Genomic DNA, 18,465 nt, shown 5'->3' on the forward strand with positions numbered 1-18,465 from the left:
CCGTACTCTCAATTAGACAAAAAACTAATTTGAGGCATCTTGAGATCTCTGAAAGGGTACTGTGAAAGCGTTCAACTTGCCCGTTTGAAGTACTATGAAGTGGGGGTGCGCAGGAAATATTGACACCATATTGGTCTCGTAATAGGGATCCTATTGTCTCGGACTTTAATGAAGCTTCATTGTCACAGTAGACATTCTTCGTAAAGAAATTCATTAATTGTAATATTGGACCTTTTAGGTCAGCTATGGTTCGTGAAGATATAGTCTGTACTATAGCGAACTTTGAAAATTTATCCACACAGGTTAGAAAGTATTTCTTATCTGTGAAAATATATCCATATGCAGCATCTCACCAACATAGGAGGGTAACGGTGTTGAACCCATCTCCTGTTTCCTGGGATGCCTAATGTATTTCGCTTTGGCGCATACTCTACAGTTTGCCATAACTTCGTTTCCTATCCTAACCATGTTTGGGAAGTAATAGTCTGAGAAAATTTGTTTAACGTTTTCCTGTGCTGCTCTATGAGCACGATTATGTTCAGTAACAACTATCTCTCTTTGTTCATTTTTATCAAAATATCTTGAACCATATTCTTGTAATACCAAAATTTTGTTCCTGGAAAAAGACTTACCAATTCGTGCTGGATGCACGCAAGAATAGGTAGATTGCAATGAATAGCATTTATAACATTAGGGCTGACTACTAGCTTCACATCATTGACTAGAGTGTTCTTGTCAGTGAAGTCAACCATATGACGGACTTTCTTCGAATAAATGATGAACTTTCTGGTTTTAGGAAAGTTCGCCTCGTGGAGTATAATCTGGTTCTTGAAACAGTTGACGGGTTTGTCATTTGCGTCAATCGTATGAGTCAAAGATATCTCACTGTGTACTGTCGCTACCTCTGATGAGATATCATCTTCCAATGCATACAAGATCTGAGAGTCTGGATTCACGGCGTCGTGTGAATTTAATTCCAAACAATGTATGGCATGTCTTGAGAGGGCGTCTGCCATATAATTTTCTTTTCTAGGTTTGTGGAAGATTTTGGCGTTATGTTCATCAACAAAGGCCATCCAACGTTTGATTTTAGCGATTGGGGTTTTGTCTGAGACCACAAACGTAAGGGGTTGGTGGTCCGTAAAGATGTTCAAGTTTCTAACACCATAAAAGTAGTTTCTCAATTTTCCTAGAGCCCAAACAATAGCTAATAATTCACGCTCATTAGTGGCATAATTTAGCTCCCTTTTGGTCAATGATATGGAAATCATTGTTATAGGCCTACCACCTTGAGACAACACTAATGCCGAAGAGTCTGTTGTCAAATCAAATGGCTTTTTAAAGTCAGGGTATAGCAGTAAGACATCTTCGGGGGCAAGGATTTCTTCTAACTTTTGGAAAGCTTGGAGTTGATTTTCATCAAAATTAATCTTAATTTTCCTTGATTTTCCCCTTTTAAAATGTCGTACAGAGGTTTTGCTATTGAAGCAAAGTCTTTAATAAAACATCTGCAATAACTTGTCAGTTCTAGAAATGACTCGATATCATAAAGTGTAGTGGGTTGTTCGTAATTGCGAATCGCCTCCACTTTTTCTGGGCACGTTTTGAAGCCATCTCTAGATACGGTGAAGCCAAGATATTCAACACTTTCCTTAAAAAAGTGAGATTTTTCACGAGAAACTCTCATGTTGGCTTCAAGCAATCTAGTCAAGACCCACAAAATGTGTCTAATGTGGTCTTCCTAGTTTTCGGAAAAAGTTATAACATCGTCCACATAAACATAACTTGTCTTTCCGATTTGTTCTCTCAAACATCAGCAATGGCTCTTTGAAAAATGCTAGGAGCATTTTTCAGGCCAAAAGGAAGTCTACAAAATTCATATTTCCCATTTGCCACCGAAAATGAAGTTTTCTCTCTATCTTGTTCTGAGAGAGTAATCTGATAAAATCCTGATTTAAGGTCGATAGTTGTAAAGTACCGTGCTTTGCCAAGGTTTGCTAGTATTGCTCTCACCTCTGGAATCGTATATTTATCATCGACTGTTATACTATTCAGTTTTCAGAAATCAATGACGAGGCGATTTTTAATGTTTCCTTGCTCATCTTTTCCCTTCTTATCAACAACCCAGATAGGGCTATTGTATGGGGACCTAGAAGGCCTGATTATTCCATTTTTTAGCAATTCCTTTATTTCAGAGTTTACAAATTCCGCCACACCCATTGGGTATGGATAGAGCTTGGAATACGTGAGATCAGTCGTAATAGTACGAATTGTGGCCACGATATTCGTATTGTATGGAAGTGCCTCGTCGGGGTTTGCAAGAACTCCCGACAAATTTGAATCATTTCCTTAAATTTCTTCGATATCCCTTGAGGTACCTGAATGTCCTCAATTTTTGTTAAATTTACATTTGCACATCTTAGGAATTGAAGTTTTTCTTTTCCGGAATTAGGTTTTATTTCTTTATTGTTAAAGTCCAAGTCTGCGTGAGCAGATCCAGGCCAATTATCCCGTCGAATGTTGACAGTGATGGAAGAATAAAGAAAATGCTATTGGTGTCGAATACGTTAACGACACATATTTTGTCGATCGTATTGAAACCGTGAATTGATTTCAATACGAACTGATTATCTCCGGGAACCACATGTTTTAAACCTTTTATAGGTTTAATGTACTTTTTTGAAGCTCCCGTGTCTATTAAGAGTTTTATTCTCTTGCGTGCTATAGTCATTTCTACAAACGGTAGCAGGAAAGGTAGATCAGTCGGCCGAGCCGCGAACAGTACATTACTTAATTCCTTCTTTGTACCTGATATGAATACACAAAGTGCATCCATTCTATATTTTTCATTAAGTGAGGCGGCAATTGTTTTGTGGTAGGCCATCAATGCCTTGTTAGTCAATAAGGTAAGTTTCTTCTCAACTTCATCATAATATTCTAGAAGAGTAAGATTTCCTTGCCGGAGGGTTGACAATTCTTGTTCAATAAGGTAAGTCGGACGTTTTGCCGAGTATGTGAAATCTAGACGGGCAATAATTGCCTTGAAGTTAAGAAGTGTATTGAAGGAAGACAATATCATATCTGCTGGTCCCTTTTATTTTATTTCGTATGATAGCTACGGCCTAATAGTGCCTCGAGCTGCCATCATAGTTCTCAAAAAGTTTGTAGGCTGTGTGAGCCGCCTGACGCCATGAAACATGAGTTTCATGCTTGCCCTCAAAGTCCGGTAACGATTTTACAATGTCTAATGATTTCTCACATTCTACTCCCGGTACAATGGACATTTCTGTATAAGTCTCAACGTCTGGTGTTGAAACTACGATATCACTAAACCTGTTTTCAATCAGTTTCAATTGTATCTCAAAAGTCTGTCTTTGGACAGCTAAAGCTGATTGAATGGCAGAGTCCACCAGGGTCCTTATTTGCTCTGCTGTCGACATTTTTACAGATTCCCTGACCACTGAAATGTTTTTCATACCTTCGATCAATAAGTCCACTTCTTTGTTCACAATACTCAGTGAAAATAGTTTTTAGTTAAAATATATCGAAATTTATATTTAATTTATCACTTAACTTACAACGTAATATTTTAGATACATTTTATAGCTAAATATTTGACTGGATTCGTTGACAGGCTGGCAATTCGGTTGATAGACTTGCTGGTTCCCTTTGTTTCTTCTTCTCGCTGCCCATGCTATTCCGAACAAAACAAAAAGTCTTATTTGCAGAGTCCAGTTGAACATATGGACGTTGATGATTCAGCTCGTTTTAGATAATCGACAAAATATAGGAATCATTGCAGTGGCGTTCCATCTCCAAGTGGTCGAAGATCAAAGAGACCGAATAGTGGTACAGCAAAATCTACTGGTCAAGATGAAGCACCAGAGAGTCAATCTTCTGACCAACAATGATCAAAAGTCAGACCGAGACTATCAAACTCTTGCAGTCAATGAAGCAAGTGACATTGATGTTGATGAGGCGGACGAATTTGATCAGATACATTTTTTAGAGCTAGTTCCCTGCTACCGTTCATAGAAAGGACTATAGCACGGAAGAGAATAAAACTCTTCATTGACACGGGAGCTTCAAGAAATTACATTAAGGTTTAAAACATGTGGTTCCCGGAGATACTCAGTTCGTACTGAAATCAATTCCCGGTGTCGTTATAGTGTGTGTGCATATTAAATGCGTACCGCTACGGTACAGTGGTGCGCCAAATAAATAGCACGCACATTGTTGGGCCAAAAGTAGCAACATCTAAAGTATGTTGGGTACATTCATGTACAGATACCCAAAGTTTTAACCCTATATATATATATATATATATATATATATATATATATATATATATATAAATATACATATATATATATATATATATATAGGGTTAAAACTTTGGGTATCTGTACATGAATGTACCCAACATACTTTAGATGTTGCTTTATATATATATTTATATATATATATATATATATATATATATATATATATATATAGGGTTAAAACTTAGGGTATCTGTACATGAATGTACCCAACATACTTTAGATGTTGCTATTTTTGCCCAACAATGTGCGTGCTATTTATTTGGCGCACCACTGTACCGTAGCGGTACGCATTTAATATGCACACACACATGCATACGCAAGCGTTACCATACTATTATGTATTTACAAGTCTTCGTTCTTTTTTCCATTCAGCATTGGACAAGTCAAAGCAAAAATGCAGTTGGTGACGGCTTTGATGAGAACGAGATGTTCATTCGAAGTTTTGCGTAAAATCGATCAACACGATACTTAACTCCGCCGCCGTGATAAAGTGAAAGGTAAATTTTAAAGTACAAAAAAAAAACAAAGGAATTTATCGTGAATTGTGATATTATTTAAAACCTTAAAATAATACACTTACCTTTAAAACTATTTTTATCTTTGAAAACTATACTAACCTTTAAAAACTGTAATTACCTTTGAAAACTGTAATTACCTTTGGAAAAAATATACTTACCGTAGAAAAAATATTGAAGACAAGTAAAAAAGCTGTAAGTTCGGCCGGGCCGAACTTTTAATACCCTCCACCATTTGGTACAAATTTGGTAATTTCCAAAAAATAAAATCCGCTAAAAATTCTGGTAATATCTTAAGAATGCCGAATGCTTATACGACGACGTGGGCCTGCATAGGCAACTTTTGTCATAAGTTATTACAATATTTAAATGCGAAACTTGAAGAAAAATCTGTTTATAATGTAGCTAAAATCCTTAAAATACCGTATATGGGGGTACCGTAATATGGGGGCTATACGAATACGTGGACCTGTACAGACAATTTTCTGGCATGGGCTGAAGTATCCATTAAGAACTTCACATGCGAAATTGAAACAATCCCGGTAAATAATGTCGATAAAATTATCAACATACCGAATATCGGGGGTACGGTATATGGGGGCTATATGAAAACTTGGACCTATGTGGCCCATTTTCTGTTTTATGCTGCAGTGTCTATTACGAAATTCAAATACCAAATTTGGAACGATTTCCCTAAATAATGTCGCTAATATCATTAAAATACCGAATATCGGGGGCTACCGTTATATGGAGGCTATTTGAGAACGTGGACCTACATGGCTAATTTTTTGACTTAAGATTACGAGTCCATTAAGAACTTCAAATACCAAATTTGAAACGATTCCGGTAAACAATGTCGCTAAAATCATCAAAATACTGAATATCGGGAGGTTCGGTTATATGGGGGCTATATGATAACTTGGACCTACATGGCCCATTTACGATAGCGTGATTACAACAGACAGACAGGCGGACAGACAGACACACAGACAGACAGACGGACATGGCTAAATCGTCTTAGAATTTTGCGCTGATCAAGAATATATATACTTTGTTGGGTCTGACATGAGTATTTCGAGGAAATACTATACCTGCCCTTGAAATTGTAACCTTTACTTACCATATTTAAAAAACCCAAGATTAAGTAAAATAAAGTGAAATAAAAAACTAAATAAATTGTTTTAAAAAAGAAGGTTTAAACATTTTGGGCCTAGTCGAACCGAATAAGTGTGGTTAGGGAAAAACTTAACAAATTGTGAGAGTGAAGTTTAACGAATTTAGAAAAATTCTTGCAACAAAAAAGAACGAAGAACAGTGAAAATTTTAAAAATTGAACAAGTTAAAAAGCACTAAGTTCATCCGAGGCGAACTTTTAATACCCTCCACCATTTTTAAAAAATAAAATCCTTAAAAAATTCTGTTAAAATTTTAAAAATACCGAATATAGCCGTTATATTGGGGTCTATACGACGTGGACATACATAGGCATTGTTTGTCATAAGCCATTACCATATTCAAATTGAAAACTTGAAATAAACGGTGAATAAAGTGGCTAAAATCATCAAAATATCGTATATAAGGAGGTGCCGTTAAATTGGAGCTGTGCAAAGACCTGGACCAGCATAGACAATTTTCTGTCGCAGGCTGTAGCATCCATTACGAACTTTAAATACCACATTTCAAACAATTTCGGTGGGTATTGTACCTATAACCGTCAAAATGCCGAATATGGGGAGGTACTGATATATGAGGCCTATACGAAGACCTGGACTCGCACAGACAATTTTCTGTCACAGACTGTAGTATTCATTATGAACTTCAAATACCAATTTTGAAACAATTCCGGTGAATAATGTCGCTAAAATCATCAAAATACCGAATATAGGGAGGTACCGTTATATGGGGGCTATACGAAGACGTGGACCTGCACAGACGATTTTCTATATTAGGGTGTAGTAATCATTTTGAACTTCAAATAATAAATTTGAAACAATTCCCGTAAATAATGTCGTTAAAATCACCAAAATACCGAACATCAGGAGGTACCGTTATATGGGCGCTATACGAAGACATGGACCTGCACAGACAATTTTCTATCTTAGACTTTAGTATTCATTACGAACTTCAAATACCAATTTTCAAACAATTCCGGTGAATAATGTCGCTAAAATCATGAAAATGCCGAATATAGGGAGGTACTGATATATGGGGCCTATACGAAGACCTGGACCCGCACACACAATTTTCTGTCACAGACTGTAGTTCCTATAACGAACTTCAAATACCAAATTTGAAACAATTCCCGTGAATAATGTCGTTAAAATCATTAAAATACCGAATATCGGGAGGTACCGTTATATGAGGGCTATACGAAGACATGGACTTACGCAGACAATTTTCTATTTTGGACTGTAGTATTCATTACGAACTTCAAATAGCAATTTTGAAACAATTCCGGTGAATAATGTCGCTAAAATCATCAAAATACCGAATATAGGGAGGTACCGTTATATGGGAGCTATACGAAGACGTGGACCTGCACAGACGATTTTCTATATTAGGGTGTAGTAATCATTTTGAACTTCAAATAATAAATTTGAAACAATTCCCGTGAATAATGTCGCAAAAATCATCAAAATACCGAATATCGGGAGGTACCGTTATATAGGGGCTATATGAAAACGTGAACTTACATGGCCCATTTACGAACTTAACCTGCCTACTGGAAAAATAACCATGTGTGCAAAATTTTAGCCATCTATCTCGATTCGTTCGAAAGATAGCGTGATTACAACAGACAGACAGACGGAAATCGCTAAATCGACTTAGAATGTTACGCTGATGAAGAATATATATACTTTGTTGGGTCTGACATGAGTATTTCGAGGAGTTACAAACGGAATGACAAAGTTAATAAACCCTCCATAGTATGGTGGAGGGTATAAAAAAGAGACTAGTGACAAGTAACACCAAAATATAGACACTTCATGTAACAAAATTATCAAACGCAGTACACGATACGGAAAAAATAACAACAACAAGAAAGGTGAAAACTGGGATAGGAGAAAGCGGACGGACAGACGTAAGCTGAGAAACCCAACACTTTTTTGACACACACACTACCTTTACCAAGAAGATCAAAGTGAGTACAAATACAGTTCTTTCTACACAACCAGAAAGCATTGGAGTAAATTATTCGAAAACAAATACAAAACCCCTGGTGCTTTCTTTGGTTCCCAAATAATTTGACACATTGACACCTTTTGTAAATCTAATTTGGGGACCCTTTGCCTATCTCCTTGCCTTAATACAAATGGAAAAGAATAGAAATTAATGGGAAAGACTCTATTAACAAAATATATACAACTTTGTCCGCCATAATTTTTTTTTGGAAAAAATTTTTGGAATTTCTGGAAAACAATTGGAAAATAGTTGGGAAATTTTGGGACTATTTTTAAAAATAGACTCACACATCGAAACACATACATTTACCGCCATATTAATTTGGGAAATTTGTAAAAAACTTCGAGAATGGAAAATAAAATCAATCCTAAAGAGGTTCAATTTTTTTAAATAACAAAATATTCCAAAAAATAAAATTTCGTTTTGACACCAGCCAGATAAAAAAAAAAAAAAAATATATATATATATATATATATATATATATATATATATATATATATATATATATATATATACATTTAAAATTTTTTGCAAATTTTGCAAATTCTAAAAAACCATTTTTGTAATATTGAATAATATTTTGATTTACGAATGATAATTTTCGGCATCTTTAGTTGGCTGAAATACCATTTTGAAATCTTTGGATATTTTTTCTCTACGGTTGACTCTACGGTTGTTGTTTGTACAAACCGTGTTTAGTTGACAGACGCCAAAAGGTTAAAGGTTAGTTAACTTAAAAATTCTACCTCAACACATTTTATTATCTTGTGAAAATTATACCCTATAATTACACCATTTAACTATTTCTGGCGCTATTTTAACAAAATATTTGCCAAAAAATATTTTGAAACCCTACAAGAAAATCTGATTCTTTGATTCGATTTATTCTACAAATAACCCTCTTGTCGTTAAATTTATTGGGAATAAACAACGAAGTTTTGCTACGTCAAAATTTGTCGATACTGTTTTTAACCCAAGAACAAAGCGACTTTATTGGGCGACTTTGTCAATTTATTGTCAAAACAACATTTTTTTGAAAGTCAGACCCAATTCACTACACTTATGGACAAACTAAATCGGGAAAAATTCACTAATTGCGTTAATGATCTGCAAGATCATGCATCGATCTTAAGCATAGCAAACTCAGAAGACGACAGAAATAGATTAGAGGCATCGTGAGTTCAGTTAGATTCGATTTATGATCAAGTCAAAAGAGCGTATGTGGAAAGCCAGGATTATGCTCCTCAAGAAGAAGAGAAACCAGTTGATAAACAAGTAAAAAAGCTGTACGTTCGTCTGGGCCGAACTTTTAATACCCTCCACCATTTGGTACAAATTTGGTAATTTCCAAAAAATAAAATCCGTTAAAAATTCTGTTAATATCTTAAGAATGCCCAATGCTTATACGACGACGTGGGCCTGCATAGGCAACTTTTGTCATAAGTTATTACAATATTTAAATGCGAAACTTGAAGAAAAATCTGTTTATAATGTAGCTAAAATCATTAAAATACCGTATATGGGGGCTATACGAAGACGTGGACCTGCACAGACAATTTTCTGGCATGGGCTGAAGTATCCATTACGAACTTCACATGCGAAATTTGAAACAATCCCGGTAAATAATGTCGCTAAAATCATCAACATACCGAATATCGGCTATATGAAGACTTGGACCTATATGGCTCATTTTCTGTTTTATGCTGCAGTATCTATTACGAACTTCAAATACCAAATTTGGAACGATTTCGCTAAATAATGTCGCTAAAATCATCAAAATACCGAATATCGGGAGGTGCGGTTATATGGGGGCTATATGATAACTTGGACCTACATGACCCATTTACGACAGCGTGATTACAACAGACAGACAGACAGACAGACACACAGACAGACAGACGGACATGGCTAAATCGTCTTAGAATATTACGCTGATCAAGAATATATATACTTTGCTGGGTCTGATATGAGTATTTCGAGGAGTTACAAACAGAATGACAAAATTAATATACCCTCCATAACTTAAAATGCTAACTTTGAAACGATTCCGGTAAATAATGTCGCTAAAATCATCAAAATACCGAATATCGGGGGTATGGTATATGGGGGCTATACGAAGACGTGGACCTACATGGCCCATTTTCTGTTTTATGCTGCAGTATCTATTACGAACGTCAAATACCTAATTTGGAACGATTCCGTTAAATAATGTCGCTAAAATCATCAAAATACCGAATATCGGGGGCTACCGTTATATGGGGGCTATATGAAGACGTGGACCTACATAGATTATTTTCTGTCTTAGGCTGTAGTATCCATTACGAACTTCAAATGCCATATTTGAAACAATTTCGGTTAATAATGTCGCAAAAATCATCAAAATACCGAATATCGGGAGGTATCGTTATATGGGGGCTATATGATTTCTTGGACCTACATGGCCCATTTACGAACTTAACATGCCTACTGGCAAAATATACATGTGTGCAAAATTTTAGCCTTCTATCTCAATTTGTTCGAAAGATAGCGTGATTACAACAGACAGACAGACGGACAGACAGACATACAGATACACAGACAGACAAACGGACATGGCTAAATCGTCTTAGAATTTTACTCTGATCAAGAATATATGTTGGGTTGGGTCTGATATGAGTATTTCGAGGAGTTACAAACGGAATGACAAAATTAATATACCCTCCATGGTATGGTGGAGGGTATAAAATAAATTAAGGAGTCAATATATGGAGGCCGTTAATTCATATAAAAATGCCCTAGGGGAAATTAACGGCCAAATCCAGACAGCTAAGCAAATAGAATCAGAAGAGAAAATGAAAAGAGAAAGCACACTCACTCCGATTTCTCGATTGCCACCGTGTGACACATATATTTTTAAGGGAGGATACAGCGGGTGGCCGACGTTCCGAGATATTTTTTCAGCGATATATATAACAAACGCGAAACTAAGCAATGTTGAAAAACTCTTTCATTTGACACAAAAGACGGTAGGAGAAGCGCGAGATGTAATCAGTAATGTCCCACTTACGAATGATGGGTTCGATTTGGCGTGGGAAAATCTTACCGAGCGTTATGAAAACAAAAGAATGCAGGTAAACGAGCAGATAAAAATCCTCTTTAACCTACCCCACGTCACATATGATTCAAGTAGCACAATTCAAAAACTTCGACGCACCATGAATAGTTGCATTCAGACTTTAGAGACTCTAGAAGTAGGTAGCTGGGATGCAATCCTTATTTATCTTTGCTCCTCTAAATTGCCTCGATCTTTCTTAGAAGAGTTTGAAAAGTCATTAGAAAATATCAAAACACTACCTACTTGGGAACAACTAAATAATTATCTGACCCACAAATTTAAAACTCTAGAATCTGTGGGGAATATTAGACCCACTAGCATAAAATATGCTCAACAAAAACCAGAATTTAGTAAAAAACTGAAATTTGCAAGTAGTTTTCAGACCAATACATGGTTCAATTCTCAGTCACAAGGGGGTTAACCCAGTAAACAAACTTTGAATCAACCGCCAAGAACTCAAGTCACACAGAATTGTCATCTTTGTAAATCAAATCATTTTATAAAGGATTGTCCTCGATTCATAGAAAAGCCAGTGAATGACAGAATTCATTTTGTAAAAGTTTCACACCTTTGTTATAATTGTCTTTCTTCAAATCATGGCGTTAAAGAATATGCAATATGAGACACCATTCCATGCTACACAAGGGAACAGAGAACCTTCAAATAACCACAAGTAACAACATAGCTAGAGATGAAGTACGTCCTAGTACTAGTGCTTCAGCTCTTACCACAACAGTACAGTCCACAGAACCAGCAAATACTACAGCCCTGACCCTTCCAGAACATAGAATTTTCGAACATAATCCTAGAGCAACTTTGCTTTTCACTGCAATTGTACAAATCCAAATTGGAGGACAATCATATGATGCCAGAGCAATTATTGACCCTGGATCTCAATCCACTTTTATCTCAGAAAAACTTAAAAACAAGTTGAATTTGCCAACTAAGAAAAATCTTGTTCATGTTACAAGACTTAGTCAAATTGTCTCGGTAACTTCTACAAAATCTTGCCTTTTCACCCTTCGATCTCGTTTAGACTCACAGTTTGAGCTAGACGTATGGGCACCAGTTTTAAAGTCCCTTCCGTCCAATTTACCTCCACAAAATATTAAAAAGACTAAACTTACAATATTAGGGGCCTTAACTTAGCAGACCCTGCATTTCACATAAGTCAACCAGTCGATCTCCTTATAGGGATGAATATAAGACCCTTAATATTTACAGTGGATGCACCTATAAAATTGCTTGACTCATTCTTAGCACAAGACACTGTATTCGGTTGGATAATAGGCGGTCCAATACCCGAAACCCATGGAAATGATCATAACGTTTCCTTGTTCAACACAACTTCAATTGAAAAGTTCATTACACGTTTTTGGGAGGTGGAAGAGCCCCCAAAAAGAGTTTTGAGGTCAGAATAAGACTCCTTCTGCGAACAAAATTACCAACGAACAACAAAGAGAAATAAAGATGGGAGGTATATTGTTACCCTACCCTCTAAAAATTGTGAGGAGTTAGGAAATTCTAAAAACATAGTCCTCGCACAGTTCTTTAGAATGGAGAAAAAGCTGTGAAAGACTCCCGAAATCAAAGACTCGTATGACAAAGCGATATTAGAATACCTAGAGTTGGGACACATGAGAAAACTTTCACTCGAGGAAATAGACCAGACCCCAAATTATTATTTGCCGTATCATGCGGTCATCAAACCAGATCGGTTAACAACGAAACTTTGTGTAGTTTTTAATGCCTCAAGTCCCACTTCTAATAAAAGAAGTCTAAATGATAATCTTTTCGTTGGGCCAATATTACAGAAAGACCTTGTTCTACAAATACTTAAATGGGGGTTCTTTAAGTGCGTTTACAATGCTGATGTTACTCAGATGTACCGTCAGATTTTCTTAGATAGAAACCAGAGTCGTTATCAAAGAATTCTCTTTAGGAAATCTCCTTTTGACCCAGTTGAAGATTTTGAACTTTTGACAGTCACTTTTGGAGTGAACTGCGCACCTTTTCTAGCGCTCCGCACACTCATGCAATTAGCAGATGACATTGAAGACACATACCCTAAGGCTGCTAAAATTATCTTACAAAATTTATTTGTTGATGACGTACTTGCGGGAGACCATTCGATTGAGGAAGCAATTGACTCACGTAAAGAATTAATCTCTGCATTTGACTCTGCAGGATTTCAACTTAGAAAATAGACTTCAAATGAGCCCAAAATAATCAAAGATTTACCAGAGGATCAACTTTTACCACTCAATTGGCTAGATTTATCTGAAAATGCGTCCACTAAGACTTTAGGTATCAGATGGAAGATCTCAGGAGGTTGTTTTTCAGTTGCATCGCCTTCTATCGAACACCAGTCATATTATACAAAGAGAGAAGTTTTATCTATAATTGCCAAATTATTCGACCCATGTTGTTGGTTAGCTCCGATAATCGTGGTTCCTAAATTAATTATGCAGCAGATATGGCTGGACAAAATCGGCTGGACAAAATCGAACTTATAACAAATTGGCAGAATTTCGTAAAAAACACAAAATCAATAGACACTCTTACTATTCCAAGATGGATCAAATACACTCCAAGTAATCAAATTGAAATTCATGGATTTTGTGACGCCTCAGAGAGCGCATATGGTGCCGCTGCGTATATTCGTGTCGAACATGCCAATAATAGTGTTGACACATTTCTCTTAGCATCCAAAACCAGGGTAGCACCAATTAAACAGATTTCGTAGCCACGACTTGAGCTTTGCGGAGCTGTACTTCTGTCAAAATTAGCCCACTCCATAATAACAAATCTTCAAATTTCGAAATTTGAATCTTGTTTTTGGACGGACTCCACAATTGTTTTAGCTTGGCTTAAAAACCCGCCGTGCCACTGGAGCACTTTTGTTGGAAACAGAGTTTCCGAAATTATAGAAAATGTTGGAAATGAGCGATGGCGTCATGTTGATTCGGATGCTAATTCAGCTGATGTCGCAAGTCGTGGATGCTCACTGTCCGATTTAAAAACACATCATTTGTGGTGGCATGGACCACAATGGTTAAAATACAAAAAAGGTAGTTGGCCTTCGAATGAAATTCCGATAGATACCAATTTAGAAAAGAACCCAGCTAAAGTACTGACACTTGCAACCATTACTGGTAATGCCGAAGAAGAACTTATAAACAATGATCCTTTAAAAAATTGCTCAAAGTTACAGCGCGTTTACAGAGCGTATGCATTTGTTATGCGTTATTCCAAACGACATTTAAGAGCCTGTCCTGATTTTTCTCAAAAAGAGATTCAACACGCTAAGTGTCTAGTTATCATGGTTACCCAGAAATACTATTTTGAAACCGACTACCAATTACTAAAAAGAAAGGAGAAACTTCCACCTAGCAGCAGTCTGGTTACTTTAAATCCGTATCTAGACACAGATGGTCTTATAAGATCCAACGGTCGCCTTGTACAATCCCCTGCGTTAACATATAATGAAAGATACCCCATTTTGCTACCATACATTTCCAAATTGTCGCAATTATTGGTCGAATTTACACATGAAGTAACTTTACATGGGGGAAATCAACTCATGACTCGAATCCTACGTTCTGAATTTTGGATATTCAAATTAAAAATCTTAATCAAGAAAACAATCCACAACTGCAAAATTTGCAACTTATATCGAAAACACAATCAAAATCAAATTATGGCTTCTCTTCCGCCTGAGCGTACTTCACTTGCAAGACTCTTCTACAATACTGGGTTGACTTTGCGGGCCCTTTTAATATAAAGAACTTTGTGTGCGTTTTATATGCTTTGCTACCAAGGCAATTCACTTAGAAGCAACCAGCGATCTGTCCACAGAATCTTTTTTAGCTGCGTTCGCTCGATTTATAAGACGAAGAGGATGTCCCTCCTGTGTATATTCAGATAATGGAACGAACCTTGTGGGTGCCGCTAAATCCCTAAAAAAGGGCAAAGCAGAATTCCTTAGAAACTTTAGAACTCTCGCCGTTAATCAAAATGTCCATAAAAACTTGCAATGGAAATTCATTCCTCCGGGCACTCCACACATGGGTGGATTGTGGGAGGCCGGTGTTAAATCCTTTAAGACTCATTTACGGAAAAGCTTCCCAAGTCTTAATTATACCTTTGAAGAATTTACTACCATACTGATTCGTATAGAAGCTTGTCTCAATTCAAGACTCGTGAGCCCTGCTAGTGACGACCCTAATGAAATTGCTCCCTTATCACCAGCCCATTTCCTCATTGGAGCTCCTCTGCTCGAACCAGCTTAACCTGACATGTCCGATTCTGATATTTCGTATGTTAATCGTTGGAAGCGACTCAAAGTTATATCCCAACATTTTTGTCATAGATGGAAAAATGAATATCTAAGTGAACTTCATAGAAGACACAAATGGAAATATCAAAAGGATAACTTAAAGAATTGTTATCTAGTGGTCATAAGGCATGATCGGTTGTCGCCAACAGAATGGGGATTGGGACGCATTGTCAAAACTTACCAGGGGGTCGACAATAACATTAGAGTTGTAGACATAAAAACTTCCCTTGGCATAACTAGCCGACCCATTACAAAAGTCGTCAAACTATTTACCGACTGACTAGTCGGACCCCCTTCAAAAAAACTTTGTACTCCTCTCTCTCTTTTTTTACAGAAATTGCGGCCTACATCCCAATCAAGAGTGGGAAGATGATGAGAAAGTGAGACCCCCAAACAGGCGTCAGCAACAAAATCGCCCCCAACAACAGCAAGTATCACCAAACAGGCGCATTAGCGCGTCGCAGCAACACCAACGAAGAAGGCAAAAATCGTGGGACAGGTCTGGTCAGCGAGAGAGTAGACGAGAGCGGCCGAGTTTCTGGCAGTACTCATGCAGGCTGTGTCAGGACGACCATGCCATAAATACATGCCCCAGGTTCCGAGAACAGACACCGTACCAGCGGTATGAAACAGTGGAGAGGAGAGGGTACTGCCGCAATTGCTTGGCAAGGAGTCATTTGGCACCAGATTGTACATGTTTAACCAGTTGTCGAAGATGTGACCATCGACACCACACTCTCCTCCATGGGGCTCCGCAGCTGGACAACACGATGCAGCCTGCGCCCATAGTAATACCACCATTCTCTTGGGATTTAGTTTTTGTTCCAACCGCCGTGGTACGTATTGCAATTGAAAGTGCTGACACCTGGAAGACAGTAAGAGCGTTGATTTGCCAATCGGCATCCATGTCAAAAATTGCATACTCCGCGTTCCAAAGACTTGGCCTTAGATCATTTATGTACAGAAACAGACGATTTGCAGCGTTCAAAATCATGACCAGAAACCCAAACAACATTTGGGCTTTAAAGGTAAACGCTTTGATATGGATGACTTGCCTCGAAAACCCTATTCGGACCCTTTACTTGAAGACCCAACTTCCTACTTTACGCAACAAGCTCTCGCTGACTCAGACCCCTGCAGCAACATCCCAATAGACTTGGAATTGGACGCAGATACCTACTCAGTCATTCGACAAGATGGTTGTACTCCTGCCGGAATTGGTGACGTCCAGGCGTTCCAGACCAAACTAGGATATGTATTTTCAGGCCCTATAAAATATATGCCCACTAATTGAACTCATTTGATTGACAGATATCACGGCGGGGGAGGCATGTACATGAATGTACCCAACATATGTTACATGTTACTATTTTTTTGCTCAACAATGTGCGTGCTATTTATTTGGCGCACCACTGTACCGTAGCGGTACGCATTTAATATGCACACACACATGCATACGCAAGCGGTACCATAGACAAATGAAAATATTGACAACGAAATGCTCTCACCGTTTATCTTCGAAAAAAATCGGATCACCAGATGTCGTCCATATCGTTTCAGGGGTTTGAGTGGGAATTTTGAAGTCACTCAATTCAAAAATGTTAGAAATAACAAAAACTGTAGGACATTTGTCAGCTGAAAATTATTTCATAATAAAAGAAATGTGAAAAGCACGTGATGACATCGAAAAATATGGGAATATTCCAGTGAAATCCTTGAAAAACGATAAAATGTGTTTTCGAAGTCGAGTGGCTTGAACGCGTAAATCAGCATGTTGACTATGCAAAACATCATGAGAGCCATCTGGAAAAAAAGACAAAACTAACTTTTCGTTGTCTATATCTTAATTTGTCTATGGCGGTACCAAACTATTATGTATTTACAAGTCTTCGTTCTCTTTTCCATTCAGCATTGGAAAAGTTAAAGCAAAAATGCGGTTGGTGACGGCTTTGATTAGAACGAGATGTTCATTCGAAGTTTTGCGTAAAATCGATCAACACGATACTTGACCCCGCAGCCGTGATAAAGTGAAGTGAAAGTTAAATTTTAAAATACAAAAAAATAACAAAAAAATTTATCATGAATTGTGATATTATTTAAAACCTTAAAATAATACACTTACCTATAAAACTATTTTTATCTTTTAAAACTATACTTATCTTTGAAAACTGTAATTACCTTTGGAAAAAATATACTTACCGTAGAAAAAATATTGAAAAAAAGGAAAAAAATACTTACCTGTGAAATACTATACCTGCCCTTAAAATTGTAACCTTTACTTACCATATTTAAAAAACTCAAAATTAAGTGAAATAAAAAACTAAATAAATTGTTTTAAAAAAAGAAGGTTTAAACAATATCCATGAAGCTCAAAAAATGCGAAATTAACATTCGATTCCATTCAGACATCAGTCGGTTTTGCCTACAGATGTATATCCCAGCCTTGAGTTATGATTATTCAAACTGTTTACACTCTTTTAAATTCGGACTTGTATTGCCCATTTCTTACACAATTAATTTGAAATCGAATAAAGATATATATGGGAGTTATATCCAAATCTGAGCCGATCTCGATAAAATTTGGCCAAGATATTATTGAGCTGTAATTGATATATTTCCCTGAATATCGTTGTTACGGAGTTCATATTACGGCTGTGGGTAACAAATACAAATAGAGTCGACTGATATTGCCCATTGTCGCACCTGACAAAGCACTGACGCAAATATTAGGATTTACATAGTTGGAGCAAAATTGGATTATCGTCTCTCTTTCTGTGCAGAAAATATATATACATATAGATATATTTTTTGTTTTTTTTTTTTTTTGAAAATTTCGACCTTTTGTGGGAAGGCACCAGAAAGTGGACAGATATATTCCTTCTTAACACCAGACCTTGGGTAATTAAAATTATTGGGATGTGTGAAAGTTGAAGACAATCGGATTTTTACATCACATTTTATAAGAGTTGTAATTATTAAAAATGTTGACCCATTGTGTGAGAGGTACTA

General features: G+C 36.8%; 1 protein-coding gene across 8 annotated transcripts in view; it reads left to right on the forward strand.

The window, feature by feature from the left end:
- LOC105262572 (uncharacterized) overlaps positions 1-18,465 on the forward strand; it is a 736,506-nt gene that overhangs the window by 330,565 nt on the left and 387,476 nt on the right. The window contains exon 3 of one of the 8 annotated variants that reach the window (XM_059124818.1): positions 4,698-4,822. The exons of 6 other annotated variants lie outside the window; for them this stretch is intronic. The gene's annotated coding sequence lies outside the window, so the exon portion shown is untranslated. Of the gene's footprint in view, positions 1-4,697; positions 4,823-7,851; positions 7,983-18,465 lie in introns of all 8 variants that reach the window. One more of the 8 variants, XM_059124819.1, reaches the window with a different exon arrangement.

The sequence above is a fragment of the Musca domestica genome, unplaced genomic scaffold (genome assembly GCF_030504385.1).
Source record: "Musca domestica strain aabys unplaced genomic scaffold, Musca_domestica.polishedcontigs.V.1.1 30, whole genome shotgun sequence".
In the NCBI taxonomy this organism is placed as follows: Eukaryota; Metazoa; Arthropoda; class Insecta; order Diptera; family Muscidae; genus Musca; species Musca domestica.